Source organism: Xiphophorus couchianus, chromosome 21 (assembly GCF_001444195.1).
Source record: "Xiphophorus couchianus chromosome 21, X_couchianus-1.0, whole genome shotgun sequence".
NCBI classification, from domain to species: domain Eukaryota; kingdom Metazoa; phylum Chordata; class Actinopteri; order Cyprinodontiformes; family Poeciliidae; genus Xiphophorus; species Xiphophorus couchianus.
This window is the reverse complement of record NC_040248.1, coordinates 3,039,717-3,064,922: the sequence shown is the minus strand read 5'-3', so window position 1 is coordinate 3,064,922 and position 25,206 is coordinate 3,039,717. Positions and strand designations below refer to the sequence as shown.

Here is a 25,206-nt window from a genome sequence, read left to right as displayed (position 1 = left end):
TCTGTGCATATTCTGAATGAAGCCGCCATTAACTTCACCTTCTCAGGAAAACATGCATCAAGATATTTTTTAAAGGCATTAATTTATATGGTTCCAATACGTTTTGGAATATGAACATTTGATGGCTACATATATAAAAAAGTGTTATTGCAGTTTAAAGGGGATTTATTCTGATAAAATTTACATTTTGCACATTTCTATACCTCCATTTAGACCTTATATGCTTAAAAAGAACGCCCAGCTGTTTTTGACAGTAAGTTATTGTTTTTTGGTGTCTGGAAAATGAGCTGTATCAGAAACTTCCTGATGAGTCACAAATCAGCAGGAACCACAGTCCCAGCATGTTACCTAGTCACCTCAGCAAAGTCCAGCCCCTTTACCTAGCAACCCAAGCGGAGCTCCAGCATGTTTGGTCAGCTGGTTTTAATGTTATACAATGGCTGCCAGAAAAGACAAGTATTTTGTTGTTGACTTACCATCCAGAAACCACTTGCTATATTCTTGTTGGTTGCGCAGGAGGCTTCACTTCTGCTTTTCAAAGATGTATGGTTGTATAATTGCGCCTCTGTTTGCAGCCATTTAAACGTTAAGTTGGGGGTGTGGCCAGCAGCAGCTCATTTGGATTTAAAGTGACAAGACACCATAAAAAAGCTCATTCTGATTAAAATCACATGGTCTAAGACTAATCTTCTTCAAAAAATGTAATCCTGGACGAGCCCCCAAGTCTGGCTCTGGAACCATAACAAATGAAGGGAAGCAATGCATGGGATAACTTTAAATTATATTTATTTAACAAAACTCATGACTGGCTGGAGAGAAGAGGGAAAGGAGAGGGAGAAAGGGTGGAGAGAGTGATAAACGGTGAGAGAACGGGCAGGTTGAGTGAGAGACAGTGGTGCATCTTAAGCTGGATCTCAAGTTGTTCTGGAGACACTTGCTAGCTGCCTCCATTTCCAATCAGCACCAATTAAGAGCTGAGAAACAAAGATGCTAGAAAGACCCAGAGGAAATACAAACATAACAAACATGTTTTGTATAGACCACAGACCCATCCTAATGTGTGTTAAACATGATAAGATTTAGGAGTAAACGTGTCTGAATAGAGCATGTGTGTTGGGATCGAGCATGTGCAAGGTTCCTACATAACACTGGGAAAACTACATTTTTTATGTGAAAACCATTAATAGTTTACCTTCTCCCACACAGTTTTAAAATGCCCCCATGTCTGTAAGCGAGCGAAGAGGTCACCCGGAGCAGATGTGGAATAAAACCAAATAAATATGCAGGGCATCAGTCAGATAAGGTGAAGCCTCATTGTGGGCTGTTAGATGATATGGTGACGGCCCGGCTGGGGGGCAGCAGGGTCAGAACCGTCGACATGTGTCACAGAACCGTGATATTTAGAATCCTCTCTGCTACAAGCGCACAGGAAACCAAGAACAGCATGAAAACACACGACAGCGCGGCCTCTGGGGGATTTCTGCTTCCTGTGCTTGTCTCCTGCTCACCTTGGACACCAGGTCGGTGTCAGCTGTCAGTGTCAGGTTGAGAGCAGGAATGCTAATGGACCCTTACCACATCGCATTGCTGTCCTCTCTCCTCTGCCCTGTCTCGCTCTCCGCTGCACGTCAGACGGAAAGCTTTGAGGAGCAGAGATGAGGCTCTGCTGTGTCTGTCAGCAGCGCAGTGGCTCTGTGTGCAGTCCCTCCCCTCCCGCTTCGTCTTTCCTCCTCCTGCTTGCATAAATGCTTACAGATACTGCAGAAAATCTCCGCTTTAAACCCTCAGAAGACTGCAGCTGTCGTCGCACTTCGCCGTGGAAGAACCTGCGGTCATCGGAGCGCCTCCTTAGCGCGCCACCGAGGGCGTTTGCTAAGTAGTTCACTTTTGCCTGCGTAATGAGAAAGCTCTGCATGCGGTTTCACTTATATCAGTAATTATTAATGATAGACACTCCTGAAGGAAAGCATAAAGGCTGGCAATTAGGAGCTTTTGGCATTAATTTTCGTAACAATAAAGCATAAGGAGTCGGACTGTGATAAAAAGCAGTAGTTTAGATGGCAGAAGTACATACTGAAGGGAACTTTTGACTAAATATCAGCGGGTACAGAGCTTGAATTAAGCCACTATGATGCAGGTTTCGTCATTTTTCTTTTTAAATATATTTGCACTGCAAAAACACAAAAAAGTATTTTTAGTTTAGTTTCTAGTGGAAATCTCTTTGTAAACTTGAAATAATACAAAACTAACTTGTTGGTAAGACATAGGATTTTGTTTTAAGTCATCAATTCCTGAACATTAATAAAAATAAAAAAAACGTTTTTGTTCTACTTTTCATTTTTCCCATAAGTGAAGAAATCTGCCAGTTGAACTAGTATTTTTTTAAACAAGCATATTTATATTTCTGAAAAGTTCCTTGTAAGTTAGTTTTCTTATTTGAAATATACAAAGATATTTGCACCAGAAACTAGACCAAAAATACTTGATAAGGTTTTGTGTTTTTGCAGCGTGCCAAGATAAATCTACCAATCCAGTCCGAATTTATTCATAACTTACTAAAAAACATGGATTCCACTTGTCTATAATCGTTTAAGTGCTGATCAATAGTTCTTCAACGTCTTTGAACATTTCCTTTTTAGATTTGAGGCTTTTTCAATTATTTTATGTTTGTGCTTCAGAGTCAAAAAATGCCTTGTTTAACAATCCCAGTTTACAAATCACAACCAAAGCAGCTTCAGTTTTTATGGTTATAGAGTGAACATGCAGAAATGGCTGAATATCATCAGCATAGAATGTTTCAACCAAGGAAAAACAACTAGAAGGGAAAAAGGCCAACAACTGCGCCCTGAGGGACCGTAAATTCTGTAAATTCTGTAAATATATACAAATACATCGAACCTGATATCACACCATTATACTTTATTTTATTTAATAAACACTAATTCCATACTTGCTACTGCTAATTATAGCTAATTTTGGCAGAAAGGTTTATCTTAAGATATAGCTGCTTGTTTTAAGTGAATAAAGTACCAGTTCCAATGGCAGATTATTTCACTCATAACATGTAAAAGATGTCTTTTTTTCAATATTAAGAAATTATTTACTTAAAACAAGCTTCTGTATCTGGTAGAAAAGTTACTTGTAAGTTATTTTTTTCTTATTTCAAGTGCATTAAGATATTTGGACTAAAACTAAACCAAAATTACTTGAGATTTTGTAGTTTTGCAATGACAAAGTAAAATTATTAAAGATTTCAACCCCTAATATTTAAAATAAAAAATACTTACTCTAGTGCTGTTTGTTTCGCTTTGTAAAAAAAATAATAATAATAAATCCATTCCGCTTGATTAATAAAATACTCGCACAGTCCAGGTTTTTCTGGTTGCCTACAATGACTCACCTCAGCATGCTCCAAGCTTAAGTGACAAAGTGAATCGCTTTAATGGTTAACTCAGTAATGTGGGGTTAATTTGTAATTAAATAACAATTTATTACTTAATTATTTTGTGAATTTTGTATTTTTATCATTAAATCACACAGACCATGTTTAAAGCACAATTAAATTTGATCCTGAACCCATAGATACCAGATTATATCCAGTGCAAGAGTTGCTAAATATATGTAAATCGCTAAATATCCTGATAGAGGATGGCTTAGATAATAGAAACCAAAAGTATGCAGAGTTGAAAGGGTGAAAACCAGCAGAACACTGTGACCCGCTTTGTGAGGGGAAAACACAGAATCACTAATAGCATCAAATTAGCATATTAGCTTATTGGGGATAAGCTAATACGCTGTAACTGTGACACCAAGACCCTGAGAGCAGAGGCCACATAAGCAGAAGTTTATTTCATATCATTTTTCCCTCTGTTGAGATGATTCTTGCTGCGTCTTGTAAAAAAAAAAAAAAAAGAAGAAGGTTTTAGCTTAGTTCTGTCAGTGCAGTCAAACTGACAGGAGTCCATTTTCTGCAGAGAACTAATCCCCTCTAAACGCTGAAAATTGCTTTGAAGACAAATTGACAGATAAATGATGCTTCATCGACAGAAATGTTGAGTTTTCTCAAAGAAAGCAGGTCAAAACCAGCAACGTTTGCATGAACCTTTGGAGGACGGTTATTGAAATTAACATTTCATGAACCCTTCATTAAAACCCGAAATGAAGAGATAGGTTTCATGGCCAAGTTTCGTTGAACTTTAATTTGAAAACAACAAGAAGATCGTATTTGTCTTCGTTCTACCGGCGCAATTAATCAAAAAGCAATTACATTAGCATGCCCCGGAGGTGGATTAAATGGTTTTTGAGTATTTCTGATGCGGCCCTGCCTTGTTTTGGCCGCTTTCTGAGAACCGGACCAACCACAAAGACTGGAACATTTGGGATAATTAGTGGAAAAGACGAACAGAGGGGGGTCTATCCCGTCCCCTGGTGCTGTTTGTTACAGCTGACGTATTAAGGCAAACGTCTGTTAAATCACGGTGTGCCACACACTCTCCATGCCTTATTAGACTATAAATGTGCTGAATGAAGGCTCACAGCCTAATTAGGGATGAGTTCTGAGCAACCAGTCTACTTTTCTCAACATCATCCCCCCGTCCAAGACTTAAAAATTGCCTCAAACGTGGATTTGTATGGGGGGATTGCACCTTAGGCCAATCCCCTTCCAGCCATCTCAGCCATTTTCTGCCTGGGGAATGCAGCTGGCGATAGATCGGAGGGGGGGATCGTCTCAGGACTGTCAGTGGTGGAGGTGGGAGTGCAATATTGAATCTCAAAGAAAGCAACCTGAGAGGCTTCTGAAAAAGATTCAAAGAGGGGTCAGGATGTATCAGCCCACACAAGGCTTTGGAATAAGTGATGATGGGAAGAAAGAAAGAAAGACAGAGTTGCCATCCAGCTTGAGTGCACTGGTTAATAGCCTCTGCAGTTGAACATAATATGTGCCACAGAGCTGGAGATCCAGTCAAGGTCCCAGTGGTGGAATTAGGGTGAAGGACGACGTTGGAGACACAAGGCGCTGCTGGGAAACTGCCATACTCGACTCGACACTCATTTATTTATATAAGCCTCCTGGTTCGCTGAAAAGGTTGGTAATTACCATTAGCAATTACCACTGAGCAAGTACAGACACCTCTAGATGCAGCCGGAGGTACCAGATGTGAACTCGGGGTCCCTGAAATACACCCGAGGGCAGCGTTCCAGATCCCTGATGCAACATCGCTCCCCTGAAGCACGTCTTTGACAACCGGAGACGGGCGCATTCTCGTTTTTACGAGGCACAAAAAGTCTCCTCGAGATTGGCGCTATCATTATCTCCTCTGAATAAGGAGAGGAGGGCCGTGACATCCACAACGACGGGAGGGAAAACAACGTTCAATGAGAGAGGGAATTACACAGAATAATGGGTCAAGCCAAGTAAGCGCATCATTCTCCGTAGCAGAGGTGAAATACGGGCCTTTTTTGCAGGCATTAGCAGCGGGTTTTCAGGTAGCTTAGGACTGGACACCCTCGTGTCCTCTGGGGACGCCACACTGTTCGGTGAACGCACAGACACCCCACCATGCCGGTAATGAGACAAGCCCACCACCACCGAGGCAGAGGAGATAATTACACACAAATATACTTGCTCACTGCCACACGCATGCAGCAGCCTCAAATTATAGCTCACACTGGCTATTTATTCTCAAAGTTTGAAACACTGCTGTGACCTGCTGAATTTGTAAAGTGATTGTTTCTTGGCTGTGGTCTGAGTTTCTTGCTAAGCTTTGTAAAGGTTGAGCAAACAGAGTTTAGCTGCTGCTGGCTAAACTTCTGAATGCGGTCAGGGCAACTTTAACTTCTCTGCTGTCTCTTCAACCAGTAAAATCCATCAAAATAATACATTATTATTCCTGAAAGGTCATAACTATGGCGTGGGAAAAAGTTTTAAACAAAAGCTAGTAGTTTTATATTTTCCTTCCAAGAAATAAGAGTTGACGCTGTGCCTGTGGCTTTTCCTAGCTTATTGGTGATAAAATCCTATTTCCTTTTGGTAAAACTGTTTTTCACAAGATCAAGCCAGACACTATCTCTGGCTTGATAGTGTCTGGCTTAAATGTTACTTAACTATCCTGCTAGTTAAGTAATATTTAGCCTAAATACCTTTTAGCTTGAATGTTTGTTGCCTTCCTTCGTAGCTAGCTTGAAGGGCAGTTACTGTACTGGTTAGCTTGAGCTCTACCTTGGTATTTAAGTAACATTTAGCCTAAATATCTTTTAACTTGAATGATTGTGTCATCTTATCAACTAGCTTGAAGTGCAGTTAGTCAGTGTAGTGGTTAGCATAAGCTTTAGGTGAATACATCATAGAAAAAAACATGTCACCATCTTTGTCCTGCTGGTTATTTAGCCTAAATGTATTTTAGGTTGAATGATAGTGTTGAGTTTCTTAGTGGCTAGCTTGATGAGTGAGTTAATCAGCATAGCATTTAGCATAGGCTAATTACAATTTCTTTTGGTGAATAAATCCTAATCTTTTTCACAGAATCAAGCTTGTATCTCTTTAGCCTAAATACCTTTTAGCTTGAATGATTGTCGCCTTTCTTAGTAGCTAGCTTGAGGGGCAGTTAGTGTAGAGGTTATCTTAAGCTAAGTACAGTTTCTTTCGGTAAAACTGTTAATCTTTTTCACAGAATCCAAGCCTTCTTTATGCTGTTAAGTAATATCTATACATTTTAAGCTTAAAATCTTGTAATGCCCTTCTTAGTAGCTATCTCGAGGGACAGTCGGTATAGCTGTTAGCATAAGCTTTCTGTGAAGTTATGCTAACCATTTCACAGAAACAAGTCTGACACCATGTCCATCCTGCTCAAAAAGTAATATTTAGACTAAACTTTTAGCTTGAATGATTGGGTTGCCTTTCGTACTAGCTACTAATTTTATAGCTAGGTTAAGAGACAGTCAGTGTTGCAGTTAGCAACAATTTCTTCCGAACAGTGTTGATCTTTTTCATAGAATCAACTCTGTCATTGTCTCTGTTGTGCTAGTTAAGTAGCTTCTATCCTAAATACTTTTTTACCTTGAATGACTGTGTTGCTTTTCTCTAGCTAGCTTGAACGACAGTTAGGCAGTGTAGCAATTCGTGTGGGCTTAAATTGTAGTTAGCCTGAAAAGCTTTTAGCCCAACAATTTAATAAGCAGTTGCTAGCTTGAATAGAAGTTGGCCTTAGAAGTTTCAAACTTCAGTTAGCTTGAGTGGCAATTAGCACAAGTAGATCTTTTTTATCTGATGTAGTAGCATATAGCTGCTTACATGAGTAGCTGTTAGCATGACTGTCATAATTTGGAAAAATCAAATTTTTGCTGGTATTCCTGAGGGTTCTCAGGACTGTTGTCTGTGTCAGCAACATTTATATTTCTTGTTAGATTACAAAACGTTGAGTTATCTTTTTTTTTTTTTGTCTTTATTACAAAGGTTTTCCTTGGAGAGTCGATGTTAATTACTGTATATATTTGGGGCATCTGCACTGAGAGTACACAATAGGAGCTTACAATGGATCTGCCTGGCTTGTTTTTGTGGATGTAACTGTGTTCAAAAATCTATTTAAATAAAATGTTGTCGTTTTCACCAGCAAGACCCAATAATCATCCAAAGTTCAAAATAATCACTTTGTTTTCTTCTTTTGTCACTTTCTGAGTGAGGCAGAAACACTTTTTAACCTTCTATCTGGGTAATGAAGTCCTGTTTGGACTCTAGTTCATCATAAAATGAGGCTTCCAGGAATCTCACCTTCATAAATCCATGGCAGTACATCTCTCAAACCTAAATTCACCTTCACTGGCATCTGCCTACGATTTTTTCTCACCTTCAGATCCCTCCATGTCCGGGCTCCTTTACGCCCTTTCAACCTCTATTACCTTTACACGCCTTCATGTCTTCAAACCCAACTCTACTTCCAATCCCTAAAATGTAAGATTTACTGCAAGAGCACAGTATAAACCAGACATTTATGTACAATGAATGCAGTTTTTCTTCAGTCTGAAGTTAAATTTGAGCAAAATTCACTTGATTTAGGTTAAGAAAATATAGTGAGACCATTTTTAGAGATTTGTCTTCAAATGTTTACATACATTTGGTCAGGTTTCTGGTCCATTTCTCCTGAAAATGCCTTTTCAGATCTTCCCACAACTTCTCCATAAGATCAGGACTTTGTCTAGGCCATTCTAAAACTTTGACTTTTTCCTTTGGTTACTGTGTAATCTGGAAGACTGATCTGCTTCTAATATTTTACTTCCTGCTTCAATATTTCCACATAATATTTGTTCCTCGTGATGCCATCTGTTTTATGTACCAGTTCCAGTACCAGTTCACCAGTCCTCCTGCAGCAAAACAGCCTCACAACATGATGCTGCCACCACCAAAATTTACATTTAGGATGGTACAACTGTCCCCATTTTTTACTCCAAATTTAGCTACAGTCGTTATGGTCAAACAGTTCCACATGACTACAAATCATGTTTGCAAAAACAAAGATCTTTGACCATTTGGAAAGTCTAATCTGGCTTTTTTATGTTTCTTCTGAAGTAATGGCTTCTTCCTCGCTGAGCGGCCATTCAGCCCATATGGATAGAGACACTATCCTACCAGTTTCTAGGGTCAATCTGGATGTTTTGGACCAGAACTCGCCTCCTCCCTGAGCGCTACGGTGTCTATACTTGTTATAATCGGTTTAACCTTTGAACTTGGTGCCTTCAAGTGTTGGTAAATTGTTCCCAAAGATGGACCAGACTGGAGCAGCTGTTCAGTTCTCTTCCTGATTTTATTTGAATTTCCCATTGTGTCAAACAAGAAAGCAGTGTAACCTTAAAATAAATCCTTAGGTGTGACTCCAATTACCTCAAATGCGTCTGTTTGTATCATAAGTTTGTGTAAGGTTTGACCAATTGTATTTGAATTTAAAAGAGTTACAAAAAATCTCTAAAAAATACACGTTCTTGTCAAGTTTTCTGGCATTTAGCAAATAGAAATTAAGATAATTTTGTTCTGATTTATCTTTAGATAGGGAGAAAAAAATATCTTTTTATTCAGTGTATGTAAACATCTGGTTTCACTGTGCATCCTTTAGATTGCTAGGTATCTTTTCTGCAGCAAGAAGCCAAAATATTAAGATTTTTGTCTCTCAATCCTTGTTTGTAGAAACAGCTGAATTACAAAACCCACCTTGAAGAGCAGCGTGTGAAGGAAAGAAAAGGAGGAAAAGGTCATGGGCGGCGCAGTTGAACCCGAACCCAGCCACTCATCTACACAATCGCAGAGTGGTCACGTGGTCGCTCACGCGCCGCGGCGGCCGCCCTGCGGTACGATTAAGGGCAGGCCGGCGTTCTTGTTCTGCTCTCTCCTTGTTCAGCTGGTCAGATAACCGTTAGCGTTCCACTCCACAGTGCTGCGCCGTGTAATTATCGTTTGCTGGAATAATCAGCAGTGCTAAAAGGTGATGGATGACGGGGGAGCGCGTTGCAATAAACCAAGCAGGCAGTCCTCTGGTCTAATAAGCTGGAGCACTCAGCCGGGCGCTTCCACGTTCCTGGTTTATCTGACTTGTTTTATATCAAAACACGGTGCAATTAGAGGCTTTATCTACTGTTCAAATTGTTAAACATATGAGAGAGTAAAAAAAATGAAATAGGGCTGAAATTTATTGTCATAGATAATGAAAAGCTCTCAGCATTTTATTATCACATTAATTGCTACTTTTTGTGTGAATTTTGGTGCAATAAAAGGGAGAAAATAATAATTTCCTTTCAAATTTTATTGAACTTATTCATGTTTTGTCACAGCTTCCCTTAAACCAACAAAAAGTGAAGCAGAAGTATAAATGGCTTGAAAACTCTTTTTAAGCATAAAAAATCTAAAAAGTTTTTATTTCTTTGCAATCAAACATTGAAAAAGAAGCTTTGTTACTTTCACAGCTTCATGTTTTTCAGTATTAGCCTTCAAGAAGAAATGATACGCAATTTTTCAAACTCTTCTTTAATATTTATCTAGAGCTCTAAATGTAACATCTATAAGGCTGTTTTACACCGAGTCTGGTAGACTCGGTTCGATTGAGGACGAATGTTGCAACATTTGCATTTTCAGCTGCTGCGGTCAAACAAGCCAAACTAAATGAAAAAGCTGTTCCCATCCTTGCCTGCGGGGGCGCTGCACCAAGAATCACTGAAGGAAACGACACATAAACCTCAGAAGAAGACACTGAATGAAACTTCCTTCTTCACAAAAATGTGTCAGCATCAGATTTTAGCGGTTGTAACGATTCTCTTTTGTCGTTTATAAGAGACCTCAAACCATTTCTCCTGCTACTGCTAGGCTAGTGTGTTCATTTTGATTGTATTTACCCAGAATCCCCTGCGCTATAGTCCCCTTTCTGGTCTCTGGTCCGCTTGGCGTTCACATAGGCATTCAAACTGAACCAGAGTTCACTTCAACGGAACCCAGACTGAAGTTTTAGGTGGACCAGAGTTTGATTAGCATTCACACCTCCCCAAACAAACCGGACTTTCTAGACAAGCTGGAGTTGGATTAAATCGGACTAAAACATGAGTGACTCAGTGTTAGCAGAGGTCGTGGTGTAGCTAACACTGCAATTATTTTTGTCTAGTTTCTTCTGAAAATACCTTAAAACACTTGAAATAAGACAAAACTAACTTAGAAGTAACTTTCAGAAAGATATAAAAGTTTGTTCTAAGTCAATAATTCCTTAATATTGATTAAAAAGTTCTATTCAACTAGCAGATTAATTCACATGTAATAAGTGAAACAATCTCAGGAGGAATTATTGACTTTAAACAAGCTTTCATAAAGTTACTTGTAAGTTAGTTTTGCCTTATTTCAGATATACTAAGATATTTGAACTGGAAAATAAACCAGAATTTGGTAATTTTGTGTTTTTGCAGTGTAAAAGTGTAAGAAAAAACCCTCCATCTGCAACAATGTGTAATTTGATGCCGGGCTGAGATGTTTTAGAGTTGTATCCAGCTCTGGATGTTCCAGGCGGATGATGACCTCCTTTCACCCTGCAGGGACGCGACTCTGTCAGAGAAATGTAGATCTGTGTAATATCACCGCAGCTCAGGCTTTGATGTGGTTTCTCTTTTCTCACTCCAAAGTTGAATGTCGCAGCTCTTGATAAAGAGCTGCGACATTCAAAGCCTCAGCCCTGGATGTCTTCCATTGGACAGAAGTAAAATTAATTTTGCCTGAAGATCAGCTGTACTCTGCTGGCTGTCTGACCCAGCAGAACATGGTGGCTAGTCCTGCTAAGTGTTTGGTTCTGTTTCTTCATTCTGGGCCAGAAACGGCACCGCTTGCATTAGGCGTCTCTCCCAGCACCTGAATCTGATGTTATATCTGCACAGATCTGCTGACTCCTCTGGGGTCTTCCTGTGTTAAACAGTTGCTGAATCTGGAAATCATAGAACAGAGTATTGAAATATTTATCTGAGTAGTCTGACTTGAGTTAACGCTTGAGTTAACGCTTTTAGCTGCAGGTTCCCTTAAGGTGACAATTTCTGCAACAGACGCTGAAATCAGAAGTTAATATTCGCCCTGAGGTGAGGGAAAAACTCTGGTAATGCACATTTTGGGCCTGTTACTAGATGTTTTCTTACCTCAGAAAGCATTTATTCCCTTTAAACTTTTTGTGATCTTGCAACCACAAACCTAAATGTGACCAACCAAAGTTTATTTTACATTTATTTATGACATTTGTTTACAATTTAATGCTCTCATTTGATTGTCAACCACTTAAAAAGAAACAAAAAAAAAACAACACCCAGTCTGTTTTTGGCAATAACTTTATGTTTTTTGCTATCTGGAAAACAAGCTGTTTCAAAAATGTTTCTTTTTTCGGGTCACTCTGTGCCGTTACCTAGCAACCTCAGCCGAGCCCAGCCCGTTGCCTAGCAACCAAAGTCAAACTGTCATGGCCAGCTGCAACTTATTTGGATTTGAAGTCACAAGACGCCCTAAAGGAGATCATCCAGACAGGTCAGAAGTGATTATAATTATCACATTAATACAATACAGGTTTATCCAATATAATCATGTTTATTCATTATAATTATTACTTTCGTACAGTTCTCCATGTTTATACAAAATCTAGTTTATACTATAATTATCCCATTTGTACTATATTTGACATTTATACAATGTAATATCACATTTATCCAATATAAGTATCGTGTTATAATGTGATAGTGTTCAAAAATGTATTTTCCTTTGACAGTATAAAATTTGCTCAATACTTGTTTTTTTCTGTTTTGAGTGATTGTTCATAGTGGCTCTTATTGAATGTGTAAAAACATAAAATAATCCACATCCTGAAGTGGCTCTTTCTGAGGTCAGTCCTTGTGATTTTGGTTCTGAACAACCCGTCCTACAGAACCAGGACACCGGAGACCTCTGGCCCGTTTGTGGACAGTCAACGAGCTTGTTGTCCACGAGGGTCTGGAGAGAGGAGAGTTTTCTCACTAAGTGGACGTCAACAAGCAGCTAAAATGCTGTCCTCTGCTTCCCTGAAGGGGTTGTTTTGTGTCATGACCTTTAACGATGGCAAAGTTAATAAGAGATTTTTAAAAAAATGTATTTTGACAAATTCCATTGTGAGATCCAACAGGAATGGAAGGGTAGTTGGTAATATAAGGTGAAAAATGTTTTTCTTTTTGTTGTTGTTGTTTCCAGTCTTGGTTATTATGCTTTAAAAAGTTTGCTTTTTCTCTCTAGTTTGTTATAAATCAACTTCTGGACCAAATTCTACCGATGGCGGCCATTGTTGCCTTCTTAACGCTCCCACAGAGGAGACTGAGCCAGCCCTTGTTGCTACGGTAACAAACACTGATCATGGGGGCAAATAGTTGGAGGAAGGCTTTTTTTTCTTTTTTTTAATATATTGTGGATTAAGTCGGTGGACTTTTATTTCCTAAAAAAATGTTGTTAGTATATCATAAGCTTCATAAGAATTGTGCTTAGATCTTAATAGATATTTTTAAATTTGTTTTATATATCCATTTTGTTTTGTATGAGCCACAACATGAGCTCACAAACTGAAAATAAGTGTTGCATTTTAGCTGTGGGTACTAATAAAGTCGAAATGCTAGCTTTGGAGTAAGATGGAGTCCCCGTTTTAGCGCTTTCTTTCCAAATGTTGTTCATTTCTTAATCACACTAAAGAAACATTTTGTTTACTAAACAGCTTGGGGGTAAATTTGGGGATACGGCTCAACTTACCTCCTACTCTGGGTAAGTTGAGCCATGAAACAATACGAATATGCTACATTATCAAAATAGTTATGTTTACACTTGCTCTTATTGTTTGGAGGGATGCACAACATCCTGAAATATGTGCAGAAATTTAAGTTTGCAAACAAACCACTGGAGTGGATTCACACCAGCTCTGTTTAATCTGCTTTAATCAAACTTTTGTTTGTTGGTCTAGAAAGTTCGGTTTGTTTGAAGAGATGTAAATACAAAATTGAAACAAAAAATCAATCTCTGGTCCGCCTACAAACCTAGGTTTTGATTTGGCTGAAGTGAACTTTGTTATGGTTCAAATGCATATGTGAACCCCAAGCGGACTGGAGACCGCATCAGGAAGTGGACTAAAGAGCAAGGAATTCTGGGTCAGCAAAGCCAAAATAAACGCTTTGCTGTCTTTCGCTATCTAGAGAAATAGCTAGCGCTAAAATCCGATGCTACTCCATTTTTGTTTCCATTTTGTGAAACAGGAAGTTGCGCTGCCTTCTTCAGGAGTTTTTGGGTTGTTTCCTTCAGTGGTTCTTGGGGCAGCGCCCCCACAGGAGAGGAGGGGAGCAGGTTTTTCAATTAGTTTGGTTTGTTCGACTCAGGGCAGTGTGAAAGAGAACCATAGCAGCTGAAAATGTAACAAATGTTACCAGTTTGGTCCCCAATTGAACCAAGTCTACCGGACTATCAGGTGTGAAAACAGCCTACGGTTGCCTTCATGTAGTGATCCTAAATATGAAAAATGGACAAAAAGTCAGCAGATCTGTCTCCTCGCTTCCATAACCCTGTGGTTCGTAGGGCTTGTTGTACAGATGATGGCCTCAAATGATCAGTTAGTTTTTCATTCTAAAATAAGCTAGGGAATGGTTTCGAAAACGTGCTTTATTTACAATGGCATCATTCAGACAGCAATTAATAAAAATCAAGCCGTTTGTTATGACACAGTTTGAGTTATGATAAGGTAGGTAGAAAGCAATGAGTGAGAAGTGACTTTGGAACAGTATTTTTGCCTGAAATGTCCATTTCTGGTTCTTATTTAACATGTGAGGAGTTTACTGACCACAGATTAAAAACTTTTATGTTACAGTCAGAGGAAATTGTGTTCCCATGGTACATCCCATGCTGTAGAAGTTGTCCTTGTATTCATGGCGGTGTTCCTGGACGGTTATGGTGGAGCCCACTCCTTTGGATGGTAAGCAACCCCCACACATGCATTGGCTCAGGATGCATAAGTTTTGGAAACTACACAGGACTAATGGCAGCTCTGGCAATTTATTCCCCAAATGTTACAACCACGAGATTTATCAGAGAAAATAACCTTGTTCCAGTGATCCAGTGTATACTTCTTGAAGAATTTCAAGTTCTTCTTCGGACACACTGTATTCTGCTGTACTCTGTACAGTACTCTGCTGTATTCAACAGGTTTTCCTGTTGAGGGGAGGAATCCTTATGTCTTGACTTCCTGTATCTAACACTAAGGTTTTAAAATGTGAAGTTCATACATTTATGTGGTCTTTAATTCCATTCATAATGGTTTTAAAATGTCTTGAAATAGTTGAGACTACCGGTGATTCACTGTTGACATGCCCTTGCTAGCTAGCTTTTTTGCCAGGTCTTTATTTATAAGACCATTATGAATAAAGTTGGGTCTTTAACATCATTCATAAAGGTGTTAAAAAGTCTTAAACGTGTCGCCAGTTACGTTGGTGAAGTTTGCATGTTTCTCTGTAGATATACTGTAGGTCTATTCATTGTGGTCTTAAAAAGTCTTGATTTTTAGTTAGTGAAAAAGGAAAGTCAGCATCCAAACTCATGAAAACCATTTAGAAGTTAGAATCTGATCATTTTGTTGAATGGTTTGTGCTTGTTTTGCAGGACAAGAAAAACTTCCCTCTGAAGTGAACAAAAACAAAAAAATAAAAAGTTATAAAATAAATCTGAATGGTTCCGTGGAATGATCCTAAATGCAGCTGAAAGTTTTTGCCACAGCTGTCAGGGCTTCTCAACCTAAAAATAATCACATCTCTGGAAAGAATTAAAAATAAATTTTGCAGCGGAAAGTTAAAAAATCTCAGAATTTTGGTGAACTGTTCTTAGATGTTCTGAAAAATGTGTTGGAGTTTATTTTATCTTCCTGTATCGGGGTTTGGGTGAAGATAGAACCCAGCTGGTTCTGGTGGGCCCATGTGGCGACCTGGTACAGTCCCAGGAGCCAGGACTTGGCCAGCTGGTCCCCCAGGCTTGGCTGTTGGCAGTGAAACCAGTTTCTTTGTTCCTTTGTGGGAATATTAGCTACCTTGACTCTGCTGGGATCTTTAGACTGGTTCTGGTCTACTGGGACCAGTAACCTGTGGAGGATCCAACATGGAGTCTCAGAGCCAGAGAGGAGGACTGCATCTATCCATCAGTCCATCCATCCATCTGTCTATCTGTCCATAAAATTATCTATTCATCCACCCATCCATGGGACCATTCACATGTTTGCAATTCATTTATCCGTCCGTTCATCTGTCTGTGATGTCAGCTAAGCAGAGATAGTTTGGTGTTAGGATGTGATAAATGAACCTCGTCTTTCCCATCAGAGTTTGACAGCAATAGGAAAATGAACAGCGTGACGCCCAGCATGAAGGAAGAGTCATTTCATGGTTTTATCACAAAAGTTGAAGAAGCCGTTTGAAACATTGCAGATGCCCAAAAAGCCATCAGAAAGCTTTTAACCAATAAAGTCTCAGAACCTCTGCTGAGTCGCACCATCATCTTCATCACGTCAGTCACTGTAGCTCAAACCGTATTCAGACTGATCCGATGCAGACGCATGTCAGGGTTTCTGGGAGCGATGGATGACAGCCCGCTTTGTTTTTCCTTCACTTTAAATCATTTATGCTTCAGGGGCGGCTGGGGCGGCAGAGATAACCGCTGCTGGAGTGGAGGGTCACCATGGCAACCAACAAACAACCAGTAACCACTGCTGTACTGACAGACATATACATTCATTCATCCATTCACCTAATCAACTGTGTGTTCATCCATCCATCCATCCATCCATCCATCCATCCATCCATCCATCCATCCATCCATCTACTAATCTTCCATCCATCTGTGCAGCCATGTATTTATCAATCTTCCATCCCTCCATCCCAGCTGGCAGAGATAGTTTGGTGTTAGGATGTGGTAAATGTGTCGGATCTTCGTCTTTCCCATCAGAATTCGACAGCAATAGGAAAATGAACAGAGTTTCTAACCAACAAGAGGGAACAGTTTTTCATGGTTTTATCATAAAACAGGAAGACTGGGGGTTCGCTCTGTCAACACACACTCCTGTTTGTGGGTGCAGCCGTTGTGTTTTGGGCCGGACATTAAAGCAGACGGACACAGGAGGGCCGTTACCTCGGAGGCACCGAGCCCACTTCTCATTAGTGCTGCTTTTAGCCCAGCTGATGTTCACCACCTACTGAATTATACATCCGCCTCTAATTTGGGGAAGGATTTTAATATCAAGTGTGCTTTATCTCTATGAAAAAGCTGCAGGCGGATCGACTTTCTCCTCCTCCTACCTTCGCCTCCTAAGTGAGAGAGATTCTTGGCGTTCTGACCCAAGTTAAGCAGCTTCTCGTAAAAACGAAAGCTTTAAAAAGAAAACAGTGAAATCAACATTTAAAAGAAGCTGCGTGACTCAGCCACTCGTAATGAGTTGTGTGATGTCAGGATAAACTGAGGTGAGGCAACAGACTGACATGCTGCAGACACTGACTTAGACCCCTAATAAGTCATTCATATTTAATACAGTAAACGATCTTTCACCTCCAATTTCGCATGTAGCGTCTGGAATATTACATAGCTGCGTTTTTAGTTAAAAGAGCATACAGAGAGCATGCGTATGGAAGAGGGTTAGGACAAAGAAAATAAAAATAAAGTATTGACTTTAATCTCAGAATTCTGAGTTTTTTCTCAAAATTCTGACTCTTTTTTTTGCAGAATTTTCTTTTCTTTCACAAATTTGATTTTAATCTCAGACTTTTAATCTCAGACCTTCGATCTCAGAAAAGTTTCAGAACACAAACTTTTTTCCCAGAATTTCGACATTTTTCACAAAATTTTCACTTTTCTCAGAATTCTGAAATTTTGTCTCAGAATTCTGTTTTTTTTCAGAAATATGATTTTATTATCAAAATTTTGACATTTCTCTTTACTATTTTCACATTTTTTTTCAAATCTCACTTTTTGTGTGAAATTTTCACACACAATGTGACGAAAGTTAAAATAATGTAAGAAAAAAAGTGGAAAAAAATTCAACATTTGTTCTCCACATTTTTATGCTAATCTCAAAACTGACTTTTTTCCCCAAAAATACTCACTTTTCCTCAGAATTCTGACATTTTTCACAAAATTCTTATTTTTTTCTCTAAATCCAGTTTTCTTTTTTTTTTTCTTTTTTTTTTTTTTGAAATTCTCACGTTTTTTTAAACTCTGATGTTAATCTCAGAAGTGTTTGCTTTTTAGCTTTTCAAAATTCAGACTTTTTTCTCAGATTTCTGCCATTAATCTCACAATAAGAATTGTTTAGTTTATACACCTTCAGTCATTTCTAGTTTTAAAACTCAAATCTTACCAATACATTTTGGGACACGTTTCCAGTGTGGATAAAGTGCAGGTTTACAAATCCCATTACAAGGAGGAAACAGTTGTGATTTTTTCCATATGCCAGCAACATAAAGAATGTGTAGTTATTTTGACATAGATTAACACAGAATTGAGTTATACTCAAAATTCAGATTTTTTTTTGTGGCTCTATTCTTCTTCCATACATGCAGGCTGATTATGTTACAGAGATAAAAAATAATGCCAGCCGTCCTTGAGGGATGTCTGCTTCAAAGCTGCAGGGAGCTGTTGGGTTTTGTCTGTAGCAGCTGAAGTGGACCGCAGCGACCCCTCCACTCAGACCCCAGAGACTTTCCCCTGCGTTATCCCAGCAGCAGGTCCAGCGGATCGGTTCCAGTCGGCACCTGGCAGGGAGACAAGCGGCCAAAACGCCGTCCAGCTAACAAGCTGGCTTGTGTTCGCCAATAACTGGGAAGTACAGGATGAACTGAAATGGGCCAAATGAGAGGAAAAAAAGCAAAACGAGAAGCTGCTGCCGCCGTGTTATTCAGCAGGCCTTTGAATTACAAATATGACCAAACTGGAGGTTAATTATCTTCCTGCTTATGCGCCGTGTCACCTTCCTGGGTTTTCTCATGACTCAGCTCTCGCAAAGGTGAACTTTCAATCAGTTTCTTCATTTTCCCTGACAGGGACGTTCCCTCCTGGTGCGTCCAGGTTTCAGATCAACTGGCAGAAATAATCACAGCCAGGTAGAGCTGGCCATCGGTTGTACGACATTGGACCTTTTTAGATTCAAAAAGTTATTTTAAACAGTGTACAATTCTGACAAAAAAGACACAAATATTGAGATTATGCTCAGAAATGTCAGAGTTTGAAAAGTGAAAAAATTGCTAGAAAAAACCCTCTGAAATCTTTAGATTAATTTCAGTAATTTTCTTCACAGAAAAAGTTGAAAATGTTCTTGAAAAATGTGAGAATAATCTGAGAAATTCTCTAACAAAAAAAACAACAAACTTTTCAGAGTTTCAAAAGTAGAAAATTTTTGACTTTTGGAACTTCAGACTCAGAAATCTGATTTGATTTTAGAATTCTGGCTTTTTTTCTCAGAGATTTGACTTTCTCAATTTTTACTTTTTCTCAGTATTTAGAATCAGTATTAAGGAATTATTTACAAGGTCATATTTGTTGCTGAATAGTTACTTGTAAGTCAGTTTAGTCTTATTTCAAGTGTACTAAGATATTTTCACTGGAAACTAGACCAAAAGCACCTGGTAATATGTTGTGTTTTTACAGTGTATTAACATTTTAACAGTGTGTTAATGGATTTTACCAATACATTCTGGCACAGCCAGCCCTTTAGAGACATTTACAATCTTTATGTTTTGCCCGAAATTAAAACAGTTTGCAATCTCTTCATTTTAGTTTGATAAATTCGGGGGCCGCTCAGGGCCCCCACAAACCTAGAGACGGCCCTGCTTTGGTCCTGTGTGTCTGATTCAGATGTTCTAAATTAAAAGCTGCTGTTTCTATTCATTATCCTCACAGGTTAAACAGTTTTATTGTTTTAAGGAAAGCAGCAAGCCCCCAGTCTGCTGCTGGCTGCCTCCCTACATTCCCTTTTTGTTAGATTTTTGCTTGAGCATACAGTCTTTGGGAATATTGTCTGTGGATTAAAAAAAAAAGACAGGGCTCAGCTGTTTTTTCAAATCTATAAAGGGATGATAATTAACCAGCAGTGTGGCCTGGGAATCCATTGTCAGCAAATGCAGAAAATCTGTAGCGAGGAGTCGGAAAACACTCTTTGATCCGTCCGTTTCCGGAAGAAGCCCTGACAAGATACAAGCAGGCTCGGAAAAAAGAATCGCCGAATCCCGTCGGTGATGGGAAAAAGGTTGAAAACACGCCACCAAATCCCAGCTAGCGGGTCATGCGCCCTGTTATCTAATATGATCTAATCTCCGGTTTCCCCTCCCCCGGTAGAGGACACCCGGGCGGAGAGCACAACATGTCAGGGATATTGGATATGTTATGGTGGGGTTTGCTGGAGGTGTCTTCCTCAACTTTCCCTGTGACTCTGATGAGCTGAGGGAGCGTTATTCCCCGGGTGATTCTGGCCGAGATTAACTCCGCTGATTCTGTGTGTCATTTCCCGACGCTCCTGTGTGGGAGTGAGGGAGCTAACCCAGTAATCTCACTCAGGAATTGGTGAGTTTGTCCTGCAAAAACAAAATCTTACCAAGAATCTTTGGTCTAGTTTCTACTGCAAATGTCTTAGTGCACTCAAAATAAAACGAAAACACATCAAAAGTCACTTTTCAGCAAGATATAGGAGCTTGTTTTGAGTTAATAATTGCTTAAAGGTGACATGTTTGCTTGAACAGGTGGGATAGGTATCACGATAAAGTAAAACAAGCTCAAAAATTTCCATTTGCATGATTTATCGTTTTCTATCAAAAATTGAATGACGGACTTCAATTAGCTCTTTTTTTGAAGGACAATTTTGTTTACAGAGACTTCATAATTTATTTTATTTGTTCTTTCTGTTTTATTATAGCAACAGTCAGTTCAATGTCCTTTACATGACAAAAACAGAGAAATACAAAGACATAAAACCACAAAGTAAATCAAGAAACTTTACATTTTGTCAAGTGTTGTCGTTACACATCAAAATGTTGGTCAATGTTTCATTTACTATGATAAAAAAATCAACTCTAACCAGCTGGGTTTTTAGTCTACATTCCAGATTTGTGGTGTAGAAGCTGAATGCTGCTTCTCCACAGTTCCAATGTGAAATGGCCATTAAGATTTAAAATGTATTAATATTTCATATTGTGTTCTTTCATTATTACGCCATTATTACCATTATATTACTTGAAAATGGTCTAAAAACAACAACAGCATTGTTTAGGACAATTTATCATCCAACAAAAAAGTTTTATCCTGACATGGTCTATACAAAACATGTTCACTTTTTTTGCACTCAATATTTTAGATAATGAGTGTTTAGTCAGAATGCGCTTTTTTAGGGTCTCTGCCACTTTGAATGTAAATGAGCTGCAGCTCATGGCCAACCATGCTGGAATTCCTCTGGGGTTGCTAGGTTACGGGCGGAATTCCGCTGGGGTTGCTAGGTTACGAAGTGGGCTTTGCTGGGGTTACTAGGTGAGGGGCAGTTCCTGCTGATTTGTGACGTTACATTCTGAAGGTTTCTGAAGGGGTTTGTTATCTAGATAAAAAACAGAAACTTATTGCAAAAAGAAAATGTTTCTTAGAAGCAGTGGAAGCCCAAACGAAAGTACAAAAACGTGCAAAATGACAATTTTGCACAATACATCCCCATTATTAGTTACAATAATGATAATTTCCTTTATAAAATGGGAAAAATGTCATGTTAAAAGTGAAATAATCTGCCAGTGGAAGTAGAATTTTCGTCTTATTAATATTAAAAATGTACTTACTTAAAACAAACTCCTGTATCTTGCTGAAAATTTTCTTGTAAATTAGTTTTACCTTTTTTAAAAAAATCAAATCAAATCAGATTTTTAATCTTTATTACAAAATAAAAGCTAAAATAATGCATTGAAATGTTATTTGTCATGCAAATGAGAACAGTGTAGTTCTTGTTTGCTAGCATAACTAGCAGAACAAACTGGCACTAAAGTTTTTGGCACTAAAATGACCAAAGGAAAAAAAAACCTAATAGCTCCTAAAATTTGGCCGACTAAAATTTGAATGAATGAGGCAGAATCTATGCTACTAAATGTAATAAGTCTTAAATATTGATTAAAAATGATGGAAAACATTCAAAAAGTTGATGTTTCTTCATATATTTAGTAGCGTCTGACTGTTTGGGGGGCCTTGATGTAGAAAAGTTACAAAGATATTTTCAGTAGAAACTAGACAAAATACGATTTTGTGTTTTTGCAGTGCACATCTTGTTTGCTGATGGATTCCTAAAGAAAAAAAAAAAAACAATCCGCCTCTACATCATTTTCCCGTCCTGATGCAACCTTTGGACCTCTCTCTGCTTTTCAGATGTTATTGGCCCAACAGATAAGAGGTTTCATTGGCAGTCGTGCTGAAACAAGGATGCAGCAATATCAAAGTCTATCAGATGAACCCAGATTGAAATGCTGCCTCCAATCTCTCCTCTCAATTATCTGCTGAATGGCGCCGGCGCTGAGGCTTTTGTGTGCGGATGCCTGCGAACGCAGCAGTCATAGAAGCTCTTTATAGGCTCAAGGCTGCATGTTGCTAAATGAGTGAAGAACAGGACAATTAAAAGGCAGCTGAAATGAATCAATCGAGCTTTTCTCTCTTATTTTCTGTTTGCTTAAAGAATTGACTGTGAAAAAGACATCCTGAGCATTTTTTAATGTCGAGGAATAAATAACTTTACATTTGCAGGAGAAATGAAGCCAAATTCTGACAATTTCTGGGCAATAATTTCTGCTTTTTTTTTTTTTTTAGGTGTAAATAAGAATATTCAGTGTGGGTCAGGGCAGAAATATTTATTCCACTCGAGCTTTAAAGATGGAAGGAAGAACATGTCAGAACAGAATATCCTAAAAAAGTTCAGTATTTTACTCATTTCAGAAAGTAACACCCATATTGAATATTGATTTATTGCACAGAATTCTGACTTTTTTCTTAGAATTTTCACAATGTCTCAGAATTTTAACTTTTTGTCATACTTTTGACTCTTTTCCCCAAGAATTCTTATTTCTCAGAATTTTGTCTCTTTTCTTAGAACTTTTTCAAAATTGTAACTTTTTCTTGGAATTCTGACTTTTAGTCTCAGAATTCTGACTTTTCCTTAAAATTTTCACATTTTCTCAGAATTATGACTTTTTCCCCCCAGAATTTGTATTTCTCTGAATTTGGACTTTTTTCCTAGAAGTCAAAATTCTACGAAATTTAGAATCCTGACTTCTAAATTTCCCACTAAATCAAGTCTCCGGTTTGAAGGCACATCATCAAATAGATTTTTATACATCATTATTTGCAATTACTTAACTACACAGGCCAAGGTTTTTTGTTCACATTGACATTATAGTAAACTTTAAATAGAGTTACATAAAGTTGTGTGTCAGATTTATAAGGAAATAAAGTATTTACTGTATAAAATCTCAAACACATTTTCTCAAAATTTTTACTTGTTCTCAGAATTGTGATTCTTTTTCTTCTCTGAATTCTGATGGATTTTTTTCCACCAGGATTTTTATTTTTCAGAATATTGACATTTTTCTTAGAATTTTAATTTACAAAATTAGAGTGCAAAAGTCAAAATTTGTGTATTCAAAGATTAAAATCAGAATTACGACTTTTTTCCTCCCAGAAACATTTTTTTCTCTGACTTCTGACTTGAATCTCAGAATTGTGACGTTTATCTTGTGGTAATTTAAAATCATCAATACAGAAAACAGAATAATCTGCATTTTTGGGATCTTTCCTTTAAACCAGTCGGTAATTTATTCTTTTAGACATTTTGAAACCTTTTACTAAGAAAGCAGATGACAGGTTTGGCTGTGTTTCCTGAATAAAAGTGTCTGTTCCTTTCCGTGGATCTAATGAAGTGTTATCTGGCAGGGCGTCTCACATTGTTCCACTATTACACTCTAACAAGTCTGATTTCACCAGACTCCTCTGAGACTTGGTGACTGGGAAGAAAAAAGACTTGGATTGCCTTCTATTTTTGGAGCTTTCCAAAATGACCTCTAATTTCTCAGTTTCATCAAAGCGGCAGAACAAACCGGAGACGGAGGGACGACTCAGTCTGAGACAAAGAGGAAGAGAAAGTCGGGAGTCCAGATGTCAGATAGTTTCTACCAGCTGGTTCTAACTGGGAATTTTAGAAAAAATGAAATATTGCCAAGTATTTTTGTCTAATTTCTAGTTCAAATATCTTAACACATTTAAAGTGAGACAAAAATAACATAAAAGTAACTTTTCAGCAACATATAATTATTGATTTATTGTTTTATATCAATAATTCATTAATATTGATTTTAAAAAAAACTAGTTTCCATATTGTTTAACTTATAATACAGGAAAAAGGTCTTGTTTAACTTAGCGGTGTCCAAAGTGTGGCCCGGGGGCCATTTGTGACACTTCAGATTGATTTTTTGTGACCCAAAGCTGCAGTTCCAGAATGATACAAATTTGTTTATTAACTTTTTATTTCTTTAATTAAGGTAAAATTATTCAGAATTTTCTTGAAAAATGTCAAGTACAACAAAAAGTATCTTTTTATAACTAAACTTTTATATTAAGTAGAACATTGTTTATCCAGAGACTTTTACTGGAACGAAAAAAAAAAATCTTTTACTGGATTTATTATCCTTGGATAAATACAGGAAGCTTTTTCACAGGAATACAGTTTCTATTGGCTAGAATAAATTTGTTCAACCAAACCTAAAAGAATTTGAAAAATTAGCGGCTTTCGTTTAATACAACCAGCGTGGAAAAATCTTTTTTAGGTTTTTTAACAAGAATTTTTTTTTTCCTATTTAAAAAATAATAATAAATGATCCGTCTTTATTTTGTTACGATGAAGTATTAGGGCCAAAAACAAAAAATTACATTACGAAAATAACATTGTGGTAATATGAGAATAAAATCGTAGTTTAACGGGATAAGTCGGAATATTATGAGATAAAATTTTTAATATTATGAGAATAAAGTTGTGACATTGCATGATATTGAAATCGTACTATTACAAAAATAAAGTCCTAATATTAAGAGAATAAAATTGTAATATCACTTTTTAAATTATTTTTTTAGTGTGGCTCTAGTATAATACTTTGCTTAATTTTAGTTTTTTATGTTTTGAGTGTTCTTGACTCAACACTTTCATGACTGAAAGTTAGGACACCCTTGAAATAAGAGAAATAATATTTTTATCAATATTAATGAATCATTGACATAAAACAACCTGATATAAACTACCTTGTAAGTTAGTTTTGTCTTCTTTTTCACCAGAAACCAGATAAAAATGTTCGTTTTTTGCCATTTTTTATTTTTTTTGGTGCTGCAAACTGTTTTATTAAAAAGAATCATTGTTGGAAACAATTGGAAACATCCTCCTTGTGTTTCCAACACAATGATGTATTTTTTTTTTTTTTGCCAATAAACAATAGTTTATGTGGAGATAACGCCGTGCAGCTGAGTTGTTTGTTATTATGGGATGTGGAAACAGCTGCAGCCGTCGGTAACGAGGCGCTCGGCGTTGTCCAAGGAGTCAGGTGCAAGGAGAAGAGAAATAGGCAAATTAACGGCAAATCAAATCCCGTTCAGAGAGCTCAGCTGCTGCGCAGGAAGTTCAG

The 25,206-nt window shown here is 37.9% G+C and overlaps 2 long non-coding RNA genes across 2 annotated transcripts in view; both read left to right on the top strand.

Annotated features, from left to right (window-relative positions):
• The window catches only part of LOC114136569 (uncharacterized), a 94,426-nt gene extending 85,085 nt beyond the window's left edge, over positions 1-9,341 (top strand). The window contains exon 4 of the long non-coding RNA XR_003593838.1: positions 9,176-9,341. This is a non-coding gene — a long non-coding RNA (uncharacterized LOC114136569). The remainder of the gene's footprint in view (positions 1-9,175) is intronic.
• Positions 9,342-11,944: 2,603 nt separating this feature from the next.
• LOC114137114 (uncharacterized) lies at positions 11,945-22,180 on the top strand. The gene is made up of 4 exons (XR_003593946.1): positions 11,945-12,025; positions 12,761-12,861; positions 14,367-14,471; positions 21,809-22,180. It is a non-coding gene; the product is annotated as an uncharacterized LOC114137114 (long non-coding RNA).
• Positions 22,181-25,206: the final 3,026 nt, after the last annotated feature.